Genomic DNA, 26451 nt, shown 5'->3' with positions numbered 1-26451 from the left:
ATCAAACATTTATAGACCTAACACTGTGCCAGTTATCTGAGAATTTTAAAAGAAAATAGAACTTTTTCTAGGCTTTCAAGAAGCTCACCATATTGTCTTAAGACATGTGCCCATCATATAGTACTAGGAAAGAATGTGGTCACATTTCAAATTTGTGAGAAAAAGAGTAACTGAAATGAAAATTACTCAGGAGGAAGATGAGATGGAGAACAGTGAAATCTGATTTTATTTCTAAATTGACTTCTCTTTACTATTTCCTATTTTCTATGCAAACTCTCTTTGCTTTGCTACCCATATTATGCATGCATTCAAGGAAAGTAAAGGATTTAAAGTTTTTCTCTAACTTATAAAAAGCTAACAGATGTGTTGTCTACACACAGACTCACATCATTCTACAATCATGTATGTAGGATTGAGTGATCATTTTGTAGTATATAAATCCATACAAATCAATGTCTCTACCAAAGATAACACACATTTCCTAAATATAATGTATGTGATATAATTTTTAATTATAATGAAGTGTAGGCTGAAAATTACTGTATTTCATGGTATCTCCAAACACACACGTACACACACATACACAAATATACCATTTTATATATATACAACATGTGTAAAACTAATTCAATGTAGACATATATGCATATATATATGTATATGAATGCATATATATATATATTCACATACATATAGGTACATGTGTGGGTGTGGTTACTTTATCCTGAAAGACAAATTCTTCACTTAACCTTATAGACCAAAACATCATCTAGAAGTCTTGATGAAGCTTAAACCAAAAAGTATGACAAAGTAGTAGTAAATTAATGCTGGGCAAAAGTCATAGGTAATATTTTATAACAATTAGTTTTTAATTAACATAATAATTATAGCTATTAGTACCATCTTCCATATCATTTTCATTGAAATGAAACTTAGAAAGTTCTCTTTTTGTTCTCTGGTGTAAGCAACTCTACGGAAGTGAATTAAATAAACATGCGCCTTGTGCATTTGATAAATATGTATGTCTTATTTCTCCTTTCCCACTGCTTTTCATCAGCTGCAGCTGGGAACCAGGCAATAAATACTATTTATTTATTTTAATAGTATGCTTAGTGGAAGTATTACCAATATTTCCTAAGCTTAAAAACATCCCAAATGCATTTTACTGTGAGGCTCAGCATTTTCATAGTAATTTACAACTTAAAAAGGGTAAACTCTATTACTCTATGTCAAACCAACAACTGGGTAAGTGCAAAATGTTACCCTATGAAGTATGACCAAATTTATTGCTGCAGTCATTAGTACATATTGATTCTGCTTATAACAACCCAAAGGGAATAGTAAACCTATTATGCTAGTGCTTGGTCTCTCTCTCTGAGAGGAGCCAGGCTTGGCACTGTCAAGTTTCAAGCAATGTCCAATTAGTTCAGCAATCAATGCTGCTGCTTTTCGTTTGGTTATTATTAATATGACTAGTCAGTGACATGAACTCCAAGATCTGTGTCTTATAATCAAATCTGAGCAACATTATTGCTCTTCTGCAAGGCACCTTCCCTCAATCCCCTTTAGAAGTCAGATGTTTTCTATGGGATACCATTTATTTCTGTTTGTCTTCTGTAAGAAATAACATTCAAATTTATAATAGTGCCATGCACTACATAGTCTCCTATAGGCTCTTTTATTTCTGTCACAGGCTTCGACATTTTACATTCATATTAATTTGGATAAGGTCCCATTAAATCCTGGTAAACATATTTGGTAGTCAATTTTCAGGACTTAGGTTTTCTCTCTGTAATGGGAAATCACTGCACATCTCAAATATATATAATTTTATTTATCAATTATACCTCAATAATCCCTCAAAAAACCTAAAACAAACAAAACGAACAGAAGAGAACATATGACTAGAATTCAGATCGTTGCCATCAGGGGGCAGTTTACCCTCACTCAAGGTGTTATGAGCTGAATTGTGTCCCCTCAAAATTCTTATGCTGAAGTCCCAACTCCTAGTACCTCAAAAAGCAGCTGTATTTGGAGATGCAATCCTTAAAGAGGCAGTTCGGTTAAACTAAGGCCCTTAGGATAGGGCTCTATTCCAATATATTTGACAACAGGGGCATGTGTGTGTGTAGGGGGAGGACCATGTGAAGAGGCAGAAAGAGGGCAGCCATCTGCAAGCCAAGAAAGAGGTTTCAGAGGAAACCAAGCCTGCTGACATCTTGATCTTGGACTTCAGCCTCCCGAACTGAGGAATGAGAAAATAAATTTCTGTCGTTTAACCAAAAAGATATTAAAATAAATAAATAAGTTGTAGGCTTTTTGAAGAGAGAGTAGCTCCTACTACCACTTCTGCACCAAGGAAGTCAGTCTTTCTTTTCCCAATCTTGTTTGCTAGGGGGAGAATGCTTTTCTGGTTGGTAACACTAAAAAACACTGGTCACTTTTACCAGCAGCAGCTTTGCAGAGCTGGGTTTGCTTGGTTGTGCCTAAACCTGAGCTTTATTCTTTCATTTTCATTTATCATATGGCCAGTGAGAAGAGAAACAGATTTGGACTTAAGGGGATGCAGAGTCACTCATCTCCCTTTGGGCTGTGACATGTGCATCAAATCCAGTTTCACAGAGCTCTGCACTGGAGTAATTAATTACACTCCTGCCTCCTAGCTGGTACTACTCATTGTATACAATGAACCCACAGATTCACATAACAAATGAATGACTAGACTAAGGCAGAATTTAGTCATTTCATAGTCCCTCATCATAAAATTCATTAGATATCATAGAATTAAAATCTAACCTATACTCCCCCAAACAAAACAAAATCTAAAACCCGTAATTGAGATACAATTTGAACATAAGTAATGCAGTATCTCTTATCTAGAGACATTACAGTTATTCAAATTGCTTTCAATTAGAATAATCAGGGGTAGGCAAACTATGTCCTGCAGGACAAATCCTGCCCACACCTGTTTTGTAAAAAAGTTTTATTTGAACACAGTCATGCTCTTTAGTTTCTACAGTTTATGACTGTTTTTGCATTACAAAAGCACAATCGAGAAGTTGAAGCAGAGACCATATATACCACAAAGGCAAAACATTTATTTTCTGGCTCTTAACAGTAAGTTTGCTGACTCCTGGAATATGTCATATTTTATATAATCGTACATATTAGAATTCCTAGGCCAGCCTCTAATACATAGTAGTTACTCACTAAAGTTTACTGGATTGAATTCTGAATCTAATATAAATCTTTCATGTGAATTTTACAGATTGGGGGAAAAGCTCTGTGTTAGAGATGGACCTAGATCTTTCTTTTCTTTCCTCTCCCTCCCTCCTTGCCTTCCTTCCTTCCTTCCCTCCTTCCTTCTTTCCTTCCTCCTTTTTTTCTGCCTCTCTTCTCCTAGGTGTAAAGGAAGAACAAATACTAGCTGTGACTATCCTCCTTGAAACTTGAAGAAAGGGCTGCTACCCAGGCAGTGACCACCTCCTTCAAGCATGTCAGCAAACCTGTCTCACTAGGAATACCCAAGGGAACTAGTCTTGGATGGATCCCCCACATACTCCTGTATACCACCCAGGAGATGCTCTCATATACCCTCCTTTATTGTCACCAGCTAGAACCTATGACCTGATCTTTAGTGCCCACCTGCTTGTACTTGCAGACTTCTGTCCCACATTCTTCCTTAAGTTCTTCTTTCCATCTTATCTCTTCACTCAGGTGATGGAAAGAGAAACTGCCCCTCCAGCAATAGCTGGACAAGACCTCCAGACAGCCCAGACCATCCATACCATTTTGAGCATAACACCTGACTTGAGCCTAAGCAGACGGACAATGGAGTGACCTCTAGAATGACTGACAATTATCTTTCCCTCATTATAGTACTAAAATCTTCCCCAAGGAGGCTAAGCCTCATTTACATAATATACAATGTATTTATAGGCAAGTTTCCCTAAGGCACATGCATGGTCTTATGCCTGCCTCTACATCCAGTGACAAGGCTCCCCTATCAATATTCGTCCTAACACTAAATAAAAGAAATCCATTCACCCTTGCTTAGAGAGTCATGGCTTTGGAAGTTATTCCTCATCTCTCCTTATTTGCTGCAAATAAAGTTTACTTTGTGTGACCACTCCACCTGGTATATCTGTGACTCACCCAAACTCATGTGGGTTTGGGTACAAAAAACTCCAGTCACTCTACTATTTGCGCAAGAAGATGCCTAAATAAAAGCTCATTTAAGTAGGAGGCACTGACGTTGTCATTTTCATGGACTCATGAGATGGCCAATTTACAAACTTAAATGTTACAGAGATGATCATACTGAATTGTACCCTTGATTGTAACCTTTGATTTATCATTTCATGTTACACAAACTTAATATTTTTTACAGGAGAAGTAATAAAAGATAAAGAGAGCTAGGAGGACATGAGGGAAGATAGGAAGAATAAGATTAGTAAGAAAGCTATAGCTACAGTTTAAAAAAAAAAAAACTGTCTGCAAATATAGAAGAAATAATTACTTCTTCCCAAGATGCTGCATCAATTTTTTTTTCAAAATAAATTGAGTCATAAGCAATTTGTCTTTTCTCTGCTGCATCATTTGGAAGTTTATTTTCCTACATGGTTATATTAAGTTCCTGAATCATTTAATTTTGAATCAACCCATTATGTCAGTTTTCATTACAGTGGTGTATATGCGTAACAAATTGAACTAAAAATTAAACTAAAGAATCAAAAGAGACAAACACAGACATGATGCCAAATAATAGCCTCAACAGAGCTGACTGAAAGTTTGGTCATTTCCAATGTAAAAAAGCAGGGAAGTTGTTAATCACGAACTCCATAAATTCACAGTCAAATCTTATATTTAAATCAGATTATTTTCCTACTAACTTAGGCTTTGATTTTTATAACATTGAATGAAAAATTTTCAGTGTGTAAAAATGGTCTCTAGAGAACCCTTATTTATTATAAGCTGTTATAAGTGGTAATAATTGGTTCAATAACTTCTAAACAACAGGAAAAAATATAATCCTTAAGTTTTTAAAGTTGTAGGGATACAGGTAAGATGGTGGAGGAGTAGGGCAACCCTAAGCTTGACTCCTCCCTTGAACACAGCTAGATAAATATCAAAACATTCGGAACACCCAAGAAATCCATCAGAAGTCTTAGAGAACAAAGCTGCGCTTCTACAAACCTAAAAAGGACCCATGGAAAGTAGGAACTGCAGAGAGTTGATCTGTAGGAGAAAAGAGCCCTGGGGGTGCTCTGGGGAGGGAGCCCTGATCCCAGAGGGAGTAGCAGGAGAGAAGTAGGAGAGAAAGTGCAGGGAAAAGGGGAGGAAAAAAAAAGTGAAAACCTGTGCAGGGGACTACACAAGAAAACTATTTCCCAAAACCACTTACAGGGAAAAAGGAGAGATTTACAATACCACCAGTTTTTTATAAACATTGGAGCGCAGAGTCTGAATTTTCAGATGTCTGTGACAGTCAGGATCATGCCTGGGGAGCTGAGCTGTGCTCTGGTGGGAAAGCAGGGTGGAGGCCCAGGAGCCAGCAGCCTGAGCATCCCCAGGGTCACACAGGAAGAAGCAATTCCCCTGCATGGAGTGCACTTGGTAGAGGTGACACTGCCTCTCCACCAGCATAGGACCCTGTGGGCACCATTGAGCTGCCCTGCTTACCAGTATAGTAACAAAGACTCCAGCTTGATTGACCCCAGTGTGCTAAATAGCACCACCAAGTGAAGAATAGGGCCACTTTACCAAGCACCTCCCCCCTGCACCATGCACGCAGATCTTCACTGGGGCAATTCAACCTGAGAATCAGAGCAGAAGACCAGCACAAACCCCTCACCCACACCAAATCTACTGATCATAGAGTGCTGGAAAACTTCCCCTCTAGAGGAAACAGGATGTAGCTTCCTTTGGGCTTTTTTTTGTTTGTTTCTTTTTGGTTTTTTTTGTTTTGTCTTTTATTTTTTTGATACAGAAAGAGCATTTTTTTTTATTTTTTCTATTTCTAAATTTTATGTGTATTTTTTTAATTTTTGAATTTTTTCTTTTACTTTTTTTTTATTATGTTAGTCACTATGTAGTACTTCATTCGTTTTTGATGTAGTGTTCCCTGATTCACTGTTTGCACATAACACCCTGTGCTCCATGCAATATGTGCCCTCCTTAATACCCATCACTGAGCTAACCCATCCTCCCACCCATCTCCCCTCTAAAACCTTCAGTTTGTTTTCTGGAGTCCATAGTCTCTCATGGTTCATCTCTTCTTCTGATTCCCCCCCACCTTCATTTTTCCCTTCCTTCTCCGAATGTCCTCCCTACTATTCCTTATGTTCCACAAATAAGTGAAACCATATGATAAGTACCTTTCTCTGCTTGACTTATCTCACTTAGCATAATCTCCTCCCATTCCATCCGTGTTGATGCAAATGTTGGGTAATCATCCTTTCTGAGTAATATGCCATTGTATATATAGACCACATCTTCTTTATCCATTTATCTGTTGAAGGGCTTCTCAGCTCCTTCCACAGTTTGGCTATTGTGGACATTGCTGCTATGAACACTGGGGTGCATATGGGGGAGATTGGCAGTTTTCTTTTACTTTATTTCTACCTTTTTTCTATCAAGCTTCTTGTAACAAGCAGACCAAAACACACCTAGGATCTAGATTACTTTATTTTAAAATCTTCTTAATTTTTTTACAATTTTTATTTTATCTTTCTTTCTTTTTTTTTCTTTTTCTTTTTTTCCCCTCCAAAATAACAGGACAGAGGAATTCACCCCAAAAGAAAGAACAGGAAGAAATGATGGACAGAGATTTAATCAATACAAATATAAGTAAGATGTCTGATCCAGAATTTAAAACAACAATTATAAGGATCTTAGCTTGGCTTGGAAAAAGCATAGAAGGCACTAGAGTATCTCTTACTGCAGAGATAAAAGAACTTAAATTAAGCTAGTCAGGCTGAAATTAAAAATGCTATAACCAAGATGCAAACCAGAATGGATGCCATAAAAACAAGAATGAACAAAGCAAAGGAATGAATCAGTGATTGAAGATAAAATTATGGGAAATGACGAAGCTGAAAAGAAGAGGGAAACAAAGGTAATGGATCAGGAAGGTAGACCTCAGGAACTCAGAAACTTAGTAATATGGAGTAACATTCATATCATAGGCGTACCAGAAAATGAAGAGAGACAAAAAGAGGCAGAAAGTTTATTCAAGCAAATTATTAAAGCTGAAAACTTCCCTAATCATGGGAAGAACACAGACATCAAAATCCAAGAAGCACAGAGAACTCTCATTAAATTCAACAACAGCAACCATCACCAAGGCGTATCATAGTCAAATTCACAAAATCCATAGCAAGGAAAGAACCCTGAAAGGATCAAGGAAAAAAAGTCCTTAACCTAGGAAGGTTAAAAGGAAGACAGATCAGGTTTGTAGTAGATCTGTCCACAGGAAGTTCACAGGCCAGAAGACAGTAGCAGGATATATTCAACATGCTGAATGGGAAAAATACGTGGCCAAGAATACTTTATCCAAAAAGGCTGTCATTCAGCATTGAAGGAGAGATAAAGAGTTTCCCAGACAAACAAAAACTCAAGGAGTTCATGACCAATAAATCAGCCCTACAAGAAATATTAAGGAAGATGCTTTGAGTAGAGAGAAAAGACCAAAAGTAACAAAGACTAGAAAGGACCAGAGAACATCACCAAAACACCAACTCTACAGGTAACACAATGACACTAAAATCATATCTTTCAATAATCACTATGAATGTAAATGAACTAATTGCTCTAATCAAAAGACATAGAGTATCAGAATGGATAAAAAAAAAAACCCAAGATCCATCTATATGCTGCCTATAAGAGACTCACATTAGCCCTAAAGACACATGTCTGAGGGGATAGAAAACAATCTATCCTGCTAATGGACATCAAAAGAAAGCCAGAGTAGCCACACTTATATCAGACAAACTAGATTTTAAAACGAAGACTATAACAAGACATGAGGAAGGTTATTACATCATAATTAAGGGGTCTATCCATCAAGAAGATCTAACAACTGTAAATAATTATGCCCCCAACTTGGGAGCACTCAAATATACAAATCAATTAATAACAAACAAAGAAACTCATTGACAATAATACAATAATAGTAGGGGACTTTAATAGCCCACTTACAGCAATGGACAAATCATCTAAGCAGAAAATCAACAAGAAACAATGACTTTGAATGACACACTGAACCAGATGGACTTAACAGATATATTCAGAACATTTCACTTTAAAGCAGCAGAACACACATTATTTTCAAGTACACACAGAACATTCTTCAGAATAGATCACATACTGAGTCACAAATCAGCCCTTGACATATACAAAAAGACTGAGATCATACCATGCATATTTTCAGACCACAATCCAATGAAACTTGAAGTCAATCACAAGAAAAAATTTAGAAAGACCACAAATACATGGAGGTTAAAGAACATTCTACTAAAGAATGAATGGGTTAACAGGGAAATTAAAGAAATTTAAAAAACACATGGAAGCAAATGAAAATCAAAACATGACAGTCCAAAACCTTTGGGACAAAGGCAGTCCTCAGAGGGAAGTATATTGCAATACAGACCTTCCTCAAAAAGCAAGAAGAGTCTCAAATATACAACCTAACCTTACACCTAAAGGAACCAGAAAAAGAACAGCAAATAAAGCCTGAAGTCAGCAGAAGAGAAATAATATAGATTAAAGCAGAAATAAATGATATAGAAACAAACAAAAAACTAGATCAACAGAATAGAGTTGGTGCTTTGAAAGAATTAATAAAATTGATAACCCCCTAGCCAGACTTATCAAAAAGAAAATAGAAAGGGCCCAAATAAATGAAATCATGAATGAAAGAGGAGAGATCACAACACCACCACAGAAATACAAACAATTATAAGAGAATACTATGCAGAATTATATGCCAACAAACTGGGCAATCTGGAAGAAATGGATAAATTCCTAGAAATATACAAACTATCAAAACTGAAAATGAAGAAATAGAAAATTTGAGCAGACCCATAAGCAGCAAAGAAATGGAATCAGTAATCAAAAATCACTCAACAGTGGTGCCTGGGTGGCTCAGTCAATTAAGCATCTGCCTTCAGCTCAGCTCACGATACCAGGGTCCTCAGATTGAACCTCACACTGGTCAGCAGGGAATCTGCTTCTTCGTCTCCCTCTGCGCCCCCCGCCCCTGCCCGTGTTCTCTCTCTCGCTCTCTCTCTTTCTCGCTCTCTCAAATGAACAAGTAAAATCTTAAAAAAAAAAAAAAAATCACCCAACAAACAAAAGTCCAGGGCCAGATAGCTTCCCAGGGGAATTCTACTGGACATTTAAAGAAGAGTTAAATTCTGTTCTTCTCAAACTATTCCAAAAAACAGAAATGGAAGGAAAACTTAAAAACTCATCCTATAAGGACAACATTACCTTGATTTCAAAACCAAAGACTCCACTAAAAAGGAGAATTACAGGTCAATATCCCAGATGAATATGGGTATAAAAATTCTCAATAAAATACTAGCAAATCAAATCCAACAGTACATTAAAAGATAACTTACCACATTCAAGTGGGATTTATTCCTGGGCTGCAGGTCTGGTTCAGTATTCACAAATCAATCATGATAATACACCACACAAGTGAAAAAAGGATAAGAACCATATGATCTTGTCAATAGGTACAGAAAAAGCATTTGACATAGCATCCATTCTTGATAAATATCCTCAATGAAGTAGGGATAGATGAAACATACCTCAACATCATAAAGGCCATATATGAAAGACCCAAAGATAATATCATCCTCAATGGAGAAAAACTGAGAGCTTTATTTCTATGGTCAGGAACAAGGCAGGGATGTTCCCTCTTACCATTACTACTTAATACTGGAAATCTTAGCCTCAGCAATCAGACAACAAAAGGAAATAAAAGGCATCCAAATTGTAAAGAAGAAGTCAGATTTTCACTATTTGCAGACAACATGATACTCTATGTAGAAAGTCTGAAAGACTCCATCAAAAAATTGCTAGAACTAATACATAAATTGAGCAAAGTTGCAGGATACAAAATCAATGTGCAGAAATCTGTTGCATTTCTATACACCATTAATGAAGAAGCAGAAAAAGAAATCAAGGAATCAATCACATTTGCAACTGCACCAAAACCAGTAAGATATCTAGGAATACACCTAACTAAAGAGATAAAAGATCTGTACTCTGAAAGCTATAGAACGCTTAGGAAAGAAATTGAACAGTACACAAAGAAATGGAAAAACATTTCATGTTCATAGAAGAACAAATATTGTTAAAATGTCTGTACTACTCAGAGCAATCTACATGTGTAATGCAATCCCTATCAAAATACCATCCATTTTTCATGGAACTAGAACAAACAATCCTAAATTTTGCATGGGACCAGAAAAAACCTTCAATAACCAAAGCAATTCTGAAAAAGAAAGACAGAATTGGTGGCATTAGGATTCCAGATTTCAGGTTATATTACAAAGCTGTAGTAATCAAGACAGTATGGTAATGGCACAAAAGCAGACACATTGATCAATGGAGCAGAATAGAAAATCCAGAAATGGACCCACAACTATACGGTCAACTAATCTTCCACAAAGCAGGAAAGAATATCCAACGGAAAAAGGACAATCTCTTCAACAAATGGTGTTGGGAAAACTGGATAGCAACATCCAGAAGAATGAAACTGGAGCACTTTTTTACACCATATACAAAAATAAATTCAAAATGTATGAAAGACCTAAATGTGAGAACAGAACCCATCACAATCCTAGAAGAGAACACAGGCAGTTACCTCTTTGACCTTGGTCCTAGCAACTTCTTACTAGATACGTCACTGAAGATAAGGAAAACAAAAACAAAACTGAACTATTGGGACTTCATCAATATAAAAAGCTTCTGCACAGCAAGGAAACAATCAACAAAACTAAATGGCAGTCTGAGGAATGGGAGAAGGTATTTGCAAACAATATATCTGATAAAGGGTTAGTATCCAAAATCTATAATTTATCAAACTCAACACCCAAAAATCAAATAATCCAGTTAAGAAATGGGCAGAAGACATGAATAGACATTTTTCCAAAGAAGACATCCAGATGGCTAGCAGACACATGAGAAGATGCTCAACATCACTTATCATCAGGGAAATACAAATCAAAACCACAATCAGATACCACCTCACACCTGTCAGAATGGCTAAAATTAACAATACAGGAAACAACAGGTGTTGGTGAAGATCCAGAGAAAGGGGAACCCTCTTGCACTGTTGGTGGGAATGCAAACTGGTGGAGCCACTCTGGAGAACAGTATGGGTTTTCCTCAAAATGTCAAAAATAGAACTACCCTATGATCCAGCAATTACACTACTAGGTATTTACCCAAAGGATACAAAAATACAGATTCAAAAGGGTACATGCACCCTAATGGGTATAGCAACATTATCAATAATTGCCAAACAATGGAGAGTCTAAATGTCCATCGGCTGATAAATGAATAAAGAAGGTGTGGTATATAAATGCAATGTAATATTACTTAAGTATCATGAAGAATGAAATCTTGCCATTTGCAATGATGCAGATGGACTTAGAGTGTATTATGCTAAGTGAAATAAGTCAGTCAGAGAAAAGACAAATACCGTATGATCTCACTTATATGTGGAATTTAAGAAAGAAAACAGAGGAACATTATGGGAAGGTGGTTGGGGGGAAGGAGAGGGGGAAACAAACTGTAAGAGACTCTTAATGATAGAGAACAAACTGAGGGTTGAAGGAGGGAGGTGGGTGGGGGAGGAGCTGGTTGGGAGATGGGTACTAAAAAGGGCATTTGTTGAGATGAGTGCTAGTTGTTATATTAAGTGATAAATCACTGAATTCTACTCCTGAAACCAATATTGCACTGTATGTTAATGAATTTAAATAAATATATATATAATAGTTTTTAAAGTTGTATGAGAAGTGTTTATTATTTACTTTATTATTATTATTTATTATTATTATTATTATTATTATTTTAAAGGTTTTATTTCTAAGTAATCTTTACACTCAATGTGTGGCTCAAACTTACAACTACAAGATCATATTTACCAGCTGAGCCAGCCAGATGTACCCTATGGAAGTGTTTAAATGCTACCTCTAACAGTTCTTTGAAAACTGATGCATGAATATTATCATTTAAAGCATTCTCTACTGCACTATCCAAACATACCTCTGTGACCTTGTTCATCATTCTAATCACAAAAAGCATGTGCCATTTACATTGCTCACAGGCTTCCAAAGGGACTGGGGAAGCAGAGGAGAGGAAAGAAATTATTTAATTGACCATGAATAGCTTTCATTAATATAGAAAATATTGGGATTCAGAGTTAACTTATCCCCACTGTGTATCTGGACATCATACTGCTCAATTAAAAACAATAGGTGGATATCATAAAATAATTTTATGTATATTCCATCTGAGTTCTTTTCCCAATTTTTCCCCACTATAGCTCTACTAGATTTTATATATAGGAAAATACAAAATAAAAATAACATTTATTAGTATCGTATTGCTCATGACACATTTCCAAATGAAATATGAATTTACAAATAAAGTGTTGGTATGAAAAATGTAAAAATTCTAAGAAGTTCTCAAATGTAGTATTTTAGGAGTCACTTCTTTGAGCCTCTTAAATACATCTTATCCATCTGTTGGTTCAATATGGCATCCTCTAGGACTCTTGCATAACATTTACACCATTTCAATTTTATGTCTAAATATGTTGATGGTGCCCATAAAAACACCAGTATACAATGTAACTGGTACCTCAAGTCAGGAATCCGGGCAGCTCTCCTATCTTCCCATTTCCAGATGCTCCTAATCTCTTTTAGCTCTTACAGCACTCTTAAAGTTGACAGGCCATACTGAGCCAGAAACTTATAGCATGATAGCCCATTCATGTTCTCCCTTTTTTGAAACTAATAGGCTTCTTTTAACCCTGAATGTATAAACATATATATGTATGTATACACACACACACACACACACACACACACACACACATACACACACACATATATACTCCTCCAGTAAGACATATATAAGATCTATATTATAAGTGAGCAAAACTATCAGAGTTTCTTCTCAATTGTCCAATGCCAAAACAGATGGCATTCTTCTAAACCACTGAATCCATTTCTGCTCAATTCTACAAGTAATTTTGAAGAATAATTACCTTTAAAAATATAATTAATTTTCTTTTTCACACTCTTTTCTCAGGGGTAATTGAGGTGTAGCAGGGAACAATGTAAATGGTCACCAGATGTAAATTCTTCAGATATTATCTAGTATGATTACAAAACCACCATTATTAATTTAACCCTTACTAGAGCACAGAACAGAGTAGGGAGAGATAAGGTGTTTATTGGTTGACAAATGAAACCTAAAAATATCTCAAGTAGTCCAAGTTAATTGAGGAAAACCAGGAAATAAACAAAATCACACACTGTTGTAGGCACTGGAAATAGAAATGAATAAAACCAATCATCTAGTGAGGTAGAGATGTTATCATCATCATCATCATCCAAAGAGCTAAGGGTAGAGTCACAAATACATGCAAAGAACAATGGCAACACCATCAGTGAAGAGAGGGATGAACTATGTGTGAACTACTTTTTCATTCTGTTCCCTTAATGAGAGTTCCCCAAATTTATCTCTAGTAAAAGAACCCTCTTAACAGCAAATCTGAGGCCTGTTACAGCTTATTTCCTTAAATCTCCAAACCTATTGAAGTTTGTATAAGGTGAATGCCCAATAAATGTTGTTACTGATACTCACTTAATGACTTATTTAAACACTGTTGATGAATAAAGAAATGTATCAGAATAAGAAATAGGCAGTAGCTGAAAAAACTGTTCAGGCCTTTCTGCCTTTCTAGACTCAATCATTGCCTTCCTGGCCCATAATATGTAGCAGATTCTTCCTGCCTAACTAGACTCTCCTACTCCTGCGTTCATTTGGCCAGATTTGCTCCGCTCTTGTGTTTCAGTTCTTCTCCAGTTTCCAAGCAAATTACTGGCATCCTTAAAATCCTAATTTGAAGCTATGTGTGTCTTTAAATTGAGAGCTAAGACTTCTGGAAGATATTTAAGTAAATTCAATGTATGCCCTGTCTCTTAAAACTCCAAACAATTCTAAATTAACATCTTATTTGGCAGAGCTGTAATTATAGGAGAAAGTCAGCTTTCAAAGTATTTCTCTTAGAAATATACAACCAACCACTTAAGTAATGACTTGCCTTCAGAAAGTACAAAGTGCTGAGCTGTCCTTGAACCACATTCACAATTTCTCTCAGCAATGACCTGAAGACAACAATGTGCACTTTGAAAGGGATTGCCGCAATTTTTAATCTGCCTGGCTTTCTGATCAGGCAAAATATAAATCATTTAATCAGCTCCCAACTGAGCATCAGGTACAACTAGTATAAATTTTCCTTCATAAAAGTTTCATCAAAGCTGGGATGGCTGCATTACCTTATCTTTTGCTAGAGAAATTACAGCCTGTGAAGACTGGCTGGTAGTCATATCTGATTGATAGGCTTGGGGTGGATGGCCTTCATGCAGAGGAATTCAAGTCTAAACGGTCTTTTCAGTCACTTCCATCTTCCCTTTAAAATAATGCTTTGCTTCATTTACTGCAAAGGAAAAGCCAACTAATAATTTTTTGGGGTGTGTGTGTCTGTGTGTGTTTCTTTTGAAAACATTCTTACTTTCATCAACTTGCAGCTAGAAAAAGAATTGGCAGATAGAATCTTCAATACAATAATTATTTCTTATAAGCCAACACATCTGTACGAATAGCTAGAAGACTGAAGACAATCACAAAGCTTGACATAGCTTCAAACTGATGTTTATAAAATGAGTATTATTAAATTAAATGTGTTGTTATTGGTTATTTTGATATAACATCTGTGGGGCTATAAGGTAGACTATACTCCAATTAAATGAAGAAAACGTGGATTCAAAAACTTCCTTAAGAAGATCACTGAATCAATTTGCCTCTTTTGCTTTTGTGATATTAAAATTGATACCATGCAGGTGGGAAAAAATCACCTAAGGAATAATAAACACTACTCAGAATAAGAGGGAATAGTGCAAAACTCCTGACAGAATGACTAAAGAGCTCTAATTATGAAATATTTGTAAGACAAGTAATATTATATCTCTCCAGTACTGGCTTCATCAAGAACTAAGACATAAATCAATTCTAACAAGTAAACAGGTAAGTTAATTTTAAAGAATCTAATTTGCAGTAGGCTTACATCACTTGTAATGTATTTCAATTTAAAAGGCCCATCATTTCATATTTTCAAATCAATAAATATATGAATTGCTTTACATTCCAATCCCATGTAGTTTAATTTAATGTATTTTTGTTGATTTATAGTCAAGCTCAAAATGGGGCAAATAGATACAGTAATTTGACGCAAACATTAAACATTCAGTTGAAAAGACTGGGGATAAGGTAAATGTTAACAATATATGTCCCAGAGTCTAAGATTTATATACTCTGAAAACTATCATCATGCAATCAATTAAAAGTCTTTAATACAAATTAATTCACTGTCTCAAGTATTACCGGTCACAGATGAACCTAGAACAATCATTCTAATTGATAACAGGGTGAGTTTTCTCCTCAAACAGAAAAGTACAATACTAGGTTGTTACATATGTGACAAAGTTAAAAAAAGGAATCTACAATTATGATGTTAAACAGGTGGGCTATCAAGTAAAAAATTCTCTTAAAAACAAGAAGAGGGCAAGTTGCAATCCAAGAATCCTAAGAAAGTCAACCATAATCAACTGCTCAATCATGAAATCCAATCAGTTGTAAAGTGGCTGAGGCTCTCACATTCTGTGTACCACAACTCAACCCATGAAATATCATTAAGCCATAACAAAAATAGAATTCTGAAAGCTTCCAAAGGCAACTTTGCCTCCAAGTTTCCAGTGTGAATAGCTAGCTCAATGAGGGTTCCATAATCCACAAAACCCAGATTCCAAGATTTCTCCACAGGTTCTTTACAGTTTTCTCCAACTTTTATGTATAGGGGAGGTGCCTGAGCGTTGATTCAAATGTCTTCCTAGATCTGAGTGAATCTTTTTTCCAGAGATATGAATCAGTTGGCCTGGCCTTCCCCATTGTCACACAACTCTTCAAGGACACCTGATGGGGACTTATTGATGCTGTTGTCAACTCTACATAAACACAGAAATGAAAAAAATACAACAAAAGATCCTCAAGTAACATAATACATTTTAATGCTCATTCTTGTTGACTAGGTAAATAAAGGCAGTAAAAACTGATTTGAGGGAGAAATTTTACAATTTCTTTTTGATCCTTGGTGTGCTTGGCCACAGAGAATGGGGAAAAAAGTGAAGCCAGGACTATTAAAAACAATGGATGTCAAAACCATGGAGCTTGATTTATGTTTCTATTTCAGGAGGATAAAACAACACTTTTCAGTGAGAGTGATGTTATTGGCCTGTTAGTCTCATTTAGCCTGACGTTTACCATTCATCATCTTTGTTCTTCACTGTAACATTGTAGGCCCATGTGTGTCAGCCCCAGGAAGTTCTAGGAAGTCAGGGCTTCCCCATCTCAAGTGAAATGTCTCACCATCCAGCTAGTTGCATAGTCCAGAAATCTCTAAGTGCAATCAATTTCTTAAATTCTTAAATGTTTCTTAAGTGCATGAATTAATGAAAGAAAGTCTGTTCATAGTCTTATTATCCTTCCCCACGTCTTTTCCATTGATGAGCTACATTGATTTAACCACTATTTCTCCATTTCTAGAAAACTATCCGCCAAGTTCAAATTCCATCATCTCACAGCTACACTCACTCCCATACCCACAGACCAAATCATGGAACCAAGACTCCTTGGTGACCCTTCTCCTGATTTAAACTTTTGGTGGCTTCAAAGCTCTTTCAAGGAAAAACTCTTTAACATGTATATATAACCTTTTACACTTTGTTCCCTGCTATCCTCTTTACCTGAATCTGTTATACTGGTTCCATCCACCCTACTATACGTATGTTTGTGCCAGATGCATCTTCTGTGGGTCTTTCTTGTCCACTCTGCTTGTTCATGCTTCCTTCTTCCATGGGACCTTTTTTCTACTTTCTCCATCTGTGATTCCCCTTTGCACTCAGCAGCCTATAAATGCTTATGAGTCCTACATATTTCAGCTCGAATGTAACTTCCCAGGGGAAGGTTTCCTGTCCTTCCCCCTAAGGTCAAATCAGAAGACTACAAGAAGATATACCTTATGTAGTTTCCCTTTGTAGCTTACCACAAATGAATTTTACATTTTTAAACACTTGATTAAAAATTATTTTCTATATAACAGAATTTATTTAATTTACTGTAGTATCTCCAGTTTTCAGCACACTAATAGGCACACAGTATTTCTTGACTGTATGAATTAGTGAGAGAAAGTCTGTTCACATCTGGAAAAATAAAATTACATGATTCTAAAGTAAACTGAAGTAAACCCAAACTGGTAATTGAAATGGTACAGGGAAAAATATTTGGTAACATAATTCTCAAACTTTTCAGCCTCTGGATGCTTTTATATTCTTAAATGTTACTGAGAGCCCCAAAGGGCTTATGTTTATGTGGGTTATATTTACGAATATTTACCATGTTAGATATTAAAACTGAGAATGAAAATATATGTTTATTTGTAAACCCATTAAAAAATAATACAAGTAAAATAAACCTAGGTCATGTCACCAAAAATAATATACTTTAATAAAAAAAATATACTTTCCCAAACAAAACAACTAGTAAAAGAAATGGCATTGTTTTACGTTCATGTAATCTCTTCAATATTTGGCTTAAAAAAGAGCTGAATTCTCAGATCTGCTTCTGCATTTAATCTGCTGCAATATCATACATTGTATAGTCTCTGGAAAACTCCACTTGTAAGAAAATGAAAGTGAAAAAGTAAAAGAATTTTATAGTACATTATGAAAATAATTTTGATCCTACTGACCCCATGAAAGCATGTTAGGTAAACTCCCAGGGATCCCAGGTTACACTCTGAGAACCACTTGTATAATTTAGCCTCCAAACTGGCACACTTTAGAAACTAAAGGAATGTACTATAAATGGTTATGCTAGAATATCAAGTATAAACAGGGATTATCATTAATATATGTTAATGAATGGTTATAGAAATAAGCTAATTAAAATCTTAGAATTCAAAACAAATATAGACTATATGGTATAGAATTTTTTATTACAAGCCTATAAGCTTTTTAAAAAGTTGGATACATTTTTGTGTACTCATAAGAGTTAATACAGTACCTTATACAAAATAGGCTTCAAAGAATATATAATGAGCAAATGAATAAATTATTGTGTAAAGGAACAACTAAATGATAACTCTGACTGCATGTTTCTTAGGCATTATACTCTGTTTTGACATGAGTAGATGAGATGGATTTATCCTCTTGCAGTGATTCCACCATAATATTCCTTACTTCCTCCAAGTTACTCAACTTTTCAGGTTATTACAAACCTGTAAAGGTAGACTCTGCGAAGCAGAATACAAAGTCTCATATATGGTATGATTGGAGAGGCACAGAGCCCTTCATACTGAAAAATAGTATTCTACCTATACTGGAAATATATTGACCATAGTTGCTAAAAATTCTCCTTCTCCCTTGTCCATGACAATTTTTAAATGGAAGTATGCTTGAGAGAAACATGCCATCCCTCATAGAGTGAAGTATCCACTCAACCCTAACCTTATATTCAAGTACTTCAGATTTTCTTAAAAATTGTCCACACACACACACACACACACACACACACACACACAGAACACATACCACTTAAAAAAGATATTTAATCCTTTATTTCATCAAGTTAGAAAACTTCCTGAGTGTGAGATAGCCTTAGGTATTTTCTCTTCTATGGAGATAATCTTAAACATGAAAGCACTCTTGGGTGCAATATAGATTCAATATAGAAAATGTTGAGGACAGAGGTAAGTGATTTATAAGTTGATAAAAACTAACCCACCAAATGCATAAAACTTTTTTTAAAAGATTTTATTTATTTATTTGAGAGAGAGAGAGTACAAGCAGAGGGAGTGGCAGAGGGAGAGGGAGAAGCAGGCTTCCAACTGAGCAGAGAGCCTGACAGGGAGCTCAATACCACGACCCTGAGATCATGACCTGAGCCAAACTCAGACACTTAACTAACTGAGCCACCCAGGCACCCCGTACATAAAACTTGTTTACTAAAAAGGAGATTCGTGATTAAGACCTGAAAGTAATGAAAAAAAATTAAAAACATTTTATAAAATATGTTTTCATATATCAAAAAAAAAAAAACTTCAATCCTTTTACAACCAAAAATAAATGGAAAGAAAAAGTAAATCTCTTAATTACTTTTTGAATTTATTACTAGCTATTGCTGTATCATATAAATTGATTAGAATTATTCTTTATTTTGCACAAGTCCTATCTAAATGAAAATATTAGAAATTTAAAATGATATAAAAATAATTTATTAAATAATTAACTTACCTAATTGATTTTATACTGATGAAAATGGTTTATTCATATTTTTTCTATATATTAATTGTACATATTAATATTCCTTTTACTACAAGGGATTCAAATATAAGAAAAAACTAGATTTGAATATAAGTGATAAGAATTATGCATACAAAAAACTAAAATATAAAATCTAGCTTTTTATTAAAGATATGTCTTATTTATGTTTATAGTAGTTTTAGGAACTTAGCATGAGCGTGAGAAATGGTTACTGATTGAGGACTGAGTGTACAGTGTGTTGTCCTAGGCTCATACTGGATAGCAGGGGACATAAGCCTGTAAAAGACAACTTAGAGAAAGGCTATAGGGGGTCTTGGCTGTCCAGACAGATTAGGTTTTATTAGATTTCAATATAGCATCATAAAACATTTTTGAAACATGAGCCACATTTTTAAGAAATACTTTAGAAAGATGTCCTCAATAGCTGCATTCAGGACAGATTGGAGTAAGAGTTTTCAAGCTATAGCTGTCATTTCTATCAGGGAAATCCACTCGTCTGAAGAAAAAAACAGAAGGAAAGGACTAGAAAACTGAAATTGACTTTTCTTTTTAAAGCCAGGCACTACATTACACACATCAGGAACATTTTCTGATTTCCTTCTCTTTCTCAAAAATGTTTTTATCCACATTTCTATATGAGAAATCTGAGGTTCAGACATTTTAAATAATGAAAGTTACATAGAGAGCAAGAAGAAGTAGATGTTAAAAAACAAAATTCAATTGAGCAAATTTGACAATCTAATTGGCTTTATTTAACAATTTACAAATCATTTAGCATTCCATCTAGCAAGTAGAGGGAAGTGCTGAGGAGTTGAACAAAATGGAAGGTGTTCATAGGAAAAAGGCTGCCGCAAGAAAGTTATTAGCAAAACAAAAGGATTGTTCCAGGCAAGGTTGCTTTCCCTTATCATACAGGTTACCTCATCTTCCTTTGGAGGATAGAGAGGGCCCCAGTGGCATATTACTTCATTGCCATTGATCAGAAAATTCCTGACTGACTAGCTAAGAGTACATTCCTGGGGGAGGCTGAAACTGCAATTAGATCAGGTATTAAACCCTGGTTTAAGGAGTTGGCCCAAGTGACACCATTTGGGGCCTGTGGTTTTCTTTTTTACACAGGATTTAATTCCAACTTTATTCTAAAAAAAAAATACTATTTCTATCATAACAAAAGTTACATTCTGGGAAGCACCTATTTCAAGGAAGCTAATTAGAAGACTTTATGGGAGAGCAAGCTTTGACCATCAGTGTTGTAGATTAAGAGTGTCATGAGTTGGGGCACCTGGGTGGCTCAGTCGTTAAGCGTCTGCCTTAGACCCAGGGCCTGATCCCAGGGTCCTGGGATCGAGCCCTGCATCGGACTCCCTGTTCCGCTGGGAGCCTGCTTCTTCCTCTCCCACTCCCCCTGCTTGTGTTCCCTCTCTCACTGGCTGTGTCTTCTTCTTTCAAATAAAAAAAAAAAAAAAAAAAAAAAAAAAAAAAAAAAAAAAAAAAGAGTGTCATGAGTTCATGGCCACACTTCCCATAGAGATGATAAGCCTACTTCTATCGCCCCTGGAATCTGTACTCAGTCTGTGACTCCTTTTGACTAATGGTATATGACAGAAATGACACTGCATATCCCCCAAGAGTGGGTCAAAAACGTTGCAGCTTCTGCCAAGTCTCTTTGAATACCCACTCTGGGGGAAAGGTAGCCATCATATAAAAAACCTGACTCTTCTGAGATCACCATGCTTCAAGATCCTCAAGTCAGTTGGAGAGATCCTGCCGAATGAGATACATGTGAAGAGAGAGCAAGTCCACAACATAGCAAGGCTCCAGACTCTGTGTGTGTGTGTGTGTGTGTGTGTGTGTGTGTGTGTGTGTGTGAAGAAAGTGGATTTTTCAGCCCCAGCCACCCCTATTGATGCCAGGAGGATCAGGCATGGACTGCCTGGCTGAGTCCTTCCTCAATTCCTGACTCCCAAAATTATAATCAAAATCAATAGTTGTTTTGAGTTTCTGGGGTTTAGGGTAAAATGTTGAATAGTAATATGTAATTAGAACACCCAAGAATAGCAAAAGTCACAATACTGCCATTGACTATTTTTTTAAATGACATATCCAATGATGTTGAAGATACTAGTGAACATTGGGCCTTACATGGATGATCTAACGATTGATGATATGTTAAACCAAATTATTCTAATAAGGTAACATTACACACACACACACACACACACGCACACACACACACCAAGCAACCTAAAAAAAAAAAAAGGCAGTCGAAAATGAAATGTGAGGAGAGAGGAAAATGCTACTAGTCAGCACTGATTTGTCAAATAGGACTCATTCTGATATTTGCAGTGCTTTATCTCCAAGGGTCATTTTTAAAAATCCTCCTCACCTCTCTGGGAATCCTTTAGCCCCAACGACCCACCTTCAGTGACCAACCCGACAGCTAGGTCAGTTAAAATCAATTCTCAGTTAAAAATCAACCTATAAGGAAAGACTTAAAGAAAAGGAGAGAAAGATTTGACAAGGGTTTTATTCAAACCTCTTTGCACTTTACCCATTTGGGGCCTAGAAATGCAATAAGCATTTGCTAGTTATCCTGGGAAAAGCTATTTTCTCTCCTCTCAGCTAGACCAAAAATTGAAGCTAAAATGCTTTGTCTAAAAATTCTCCTTTTTCAAAGAAACTAATATTAGACTGTAAACTAAGAAAGGTGCTGTGCTTTCAGAAATCATTCCACCCAACTCATTGATTGTTTCCTGCCCATAGATAATCCTGAGTAAGTATGCTCATTGATTTATGTCAGTTCTAAAAGCCCCAATTCTCCTGAATTATTCTAGCGCATTTCAAGCCAACCAACTCTAATTCATTTCTTTAATCTATGGACTGCATAAGAAATTTTCCGTTATTTCAATAGGATTTTTCAAAGTGTAAAACACATTTTAAATGCTCACATCTTCTCTAAATATTTCATATTTCAAAATGATCTGTTGATGGGCACCATGGTCCTTTAAGTGGAGTTAAATATCTGTGTGCTTAGCTCATATACCACGATCTGTCCAAGACCTTCAGTGTCTCTGACAGCACTTAACGATTTGATCTGGGCATTTGTTTCTGTGTTGTCTTCAGTGATGACACTCAATCAGCATAAGATTCTAGTAGCCATTTGACTTTAGATAATAACAGATGTAAATCATTATTTGTTGCATAGGCTGGGAAATGTGGTGTTCTTCTTTAAATTGGTATGATTGCTCTTATTTTCCTTTCTTGAAGTTTATCATAAATACCAGCAATAGACAGGTCTTGCTTTTTCATAGATTTTCTACAGTAAATATTGAAATATGATGACACATAAAACATTTCTGTAGGTGATATAGCACAATAATTCAAATAGAACAACTTTCACATTCTTCACATCTGCCTCCCTCTATATGTTACATGTAAATGAATTTATCACATTGAAAGCTTTACAATCCATAGGCTCAGGCTGCTTGGAAAAGAACTGACTTCTGTATGTCAGTCCAGGAAAATGAAGCAAAGATCAGACAAGGTCTTGGGCTTATTTGCACTCATATATCCTTTGCACTTTAATAGTACTTGACACATAGTGGGTACCCACAAATAGTGGCTGAATTGATTAAAAAATAAGTAGACATTTTAATTTTTCACAAATAATTATTAGAGGCCAGAGGTAAATAATATAGTTATCCAGAATGCACCCTCAATCCCTCAGTAAACAATCAAGAAAGTTTAACTCTTGCTTTTCATTTTTGGAATAATTAGGATTCTTAATTGGGATGGATCATCTATCTGGTCACAGATGGAAGACTTACAGTTGACAATTATACATTATTTATTAAGATCATTTCTATTGAAATTATAGCACTCTGGAGTTGGAAAAATCTTCAAGGATCATCCAGCTCCTTTATTTTAAAAGTAAGGAAAAGGCTTCAATATGTTTACAGCCTTAAATACAAATACAAGACTGAGTAGAAAATAGGTCCCAAACTCCCCATCAACTGTTCTCATCATCCAGACTCCTAAACTCCCTTCTTTCATATTTAGGCCCCTCCTCCACTCCTTTTATCAAGACATTTCCTTGCTTTAGTTCAAAGGGGTTGGGGGGGACGGTAAGGCCATGGCTGATTTTCATCCCCCTTTTTTTTTTTTTTTAAGATTTTATTTATTTATTTGACAGAGATAAAAACAGCCAGCGAGAGAGGGAACACAGACAGGGGGAGTGGGAGAGGAAGAAGCAGACTTCCACTGGGGGAGCCTGATGTGGGGCTCAATCTCAGAACGCCAGGATCACACCCTGAACTGAAGGCAGACGCTTAACGACTGAGCCACCCAGGCACCCCTGATTTTCATCCCTTTTTAACATGGAACTCATTTTCTCTTCCAGTCTGTACGCAACCTCTAGGGTAGCTTCAGGTGGTATTGGTCATTTTACGGAAGAAACAAAAGAGAAGCTTCTTCCAAAGCTTGAGATCAAGTTTTCTGAGGGAAAAGTACGGCCTTTAAAAATAAATAGTGAATTTTATCAGGAGTAAACAGAACACTAAAAAATAATTTTTTGTATTGGCCTTTTCAGTTGTTGCAGCATTCAGATTTGTAGCAATTAGACACACTGTGTTTTAAAGGATTGTCCTCAACCATATGTGGTGATATTTGGTGTAAATGGCCTGCCAGTAAAAAAAAAAAAAAAAAAAAAAAAAAAAAGTAGCTGAAGCTTTTTGCTGATCTTCCCCTATGTGTGTTTTCATTCTCATATTCCTTTCTTTCTCTGTCGCACTCAGTAAGGCCTCCTTGGTTTAAACTAATAGCTAACTAATCCCAGCTGCAGTGATAATTGATAACTTCCCTTCTAGGAGTACTCCACTCTCATGTAAAATTCTTGGGGTGAGGAACTACTTTGAACCAAATATAAGCCTACCCTGACTGCTTTTAAAAATCACAACACCTCCTCTCAGCACACCCAACCTTTTTACCCTGCTCTATTTTCCTTCCTTCAGAACATATCTCCTTAACCTACTATAACTATATTTATATGTCTATCGTCTTTAGAATATAAACTGCAATGGGAAGGATTCACTGATGTATTTCAAATGTCTAGAACAGCATCTGGAATTATAGGTATTTGATACATATGTGTTGAAAATATAACAGATGTCCATCTATATGCCTCTATCTATAGATATATAGATACGTGTGAATATCAACATTGTTTTTCTCTTAAAATAGGATAGGAATGGGAGAATGATTTCTTCTGTGTACTATTCCTCAAATCATGCAATGTTTGAAGTCATTAATTATATACTATGTCTGAGTCTGTTCTGAAAAATTCTTGCCAGGTGATAAGCAGTTAAATTTGTTCAAGGTCATGAAACTAACTAGTAATAAATTTTTTTTAAAGATTCATGTAATAAACTTTTGTACTTTTTAAAAAATGTACTGAATATTAACAATAAAATAATATTTATAATATATAGAAATTACAAAGATGTGTGAAGTTTAAAGAATAAAAATAAACATCCATTAACTCACCACCAGCTTAAGAAAGAGATCATTAGAAAAACATGTGAAGTTTCATATGTGCCCCTCCAAAATTCCATCCTCTTTTCCTTCCATGTCCCAGAAGGACATTGTTATTCTATTTGTAGTTTTACCACATATACCTTTCATGGAAAGATTACTCTGTTTTGCCTGCTTTGACTTTTATATTATTGGAATTTGTAAAGTCTATATTTTTAAGGAATATATATTTAAAATATTCTCCATTGTATTGTTATATTCATCATCTTCATTCATCTTCACTGCTTTGTGGTATTCCATTGTATGCACATAAAACAATTTATATATCACATCTTCTGTTCATGGCATCGATTCAAGGCTTTTTGTTCGCTTGTTTTCTTAAATTAAAAACAGTTCTGTTAGAAATACTCTTTCATATGTTTCTGTTTTCTGGTACCCATATGTGATAGTTTCTCAAGGGTATATATGCAAGTGTTTTTCAAGGGTATGTGGCTGGGAGTTGAATTGTTGGTTATACATTGTACATATCTTCACCTTTTTCTCCTAATGCCTTAATGTTTTCCACAGTGATTATACAAATACACATTCTTATTTTTTTTAAGATATTATTTATTTATTTTAGAGAGAGAGAGTATGCAAGTGGGGAGAGGGCAGAGGGGGAGGGAGAGTGAAAGGGAGAGAATCTCAGGAGGACTCATGCTGAGCACTGAGCCAACTGGATATGGGGCTTGATCTCACAGGCCTGAGATCATGACCTGAGCCAAAACCAAGAGTGGGACTCAACTGACTGAGCCACCCAGCTGTCCCTACAAATATTTTCTTAACACTAGTGTGTAAAAGTTCCAGCTGCTCTCATCCTTACCAACATTTGATATTCTGATACTATTTCAAGTAAAATACTTTTTCTTTTAAGATGTTGAACTAGTTTTGAGGAATTAAAAAACAAACTAAAATATCAGCCTTTTATACCTAGAAAAGCAACAAATAGCCAACTCATGAGAAAAAATGCCTCTACATAGCTTTCATGAATGATCAAATGTACTTATTTTCAAAACATATACAGTCAAATGTCATTTAATAGCCAAATACTTAATACATTCATTCAGAATATAGGCCAACTTGTGTTTTAGGACATCACTACAGAGATTAATCTTCTTCAATGAACACAAGTAAAACAAATAATTCTAAACTCCTCCACCACACCATATGGTTATTTCTAAGGTAGACCTGGCAA

The sequence above is a fragment of the Ursus maritimus genome, unplaced genomic scaffold (assembly GCF_017311325.1).
Source record: "Ursus maritimus isolate PB19 unplaced genomic scaffold, ASM1731132v1 scaffold_8, whole genome shotgun sequence".
Classification (NCBI taxonomy): domain Eukaryota; kingdom Metazoa; phylum Chordata; class Mammalia; order Carnivora; family Ursidae; genus Ursus; species Ursus maritimus.
This window is presented reverse-complemented; position numbering follows the sequence as displayed.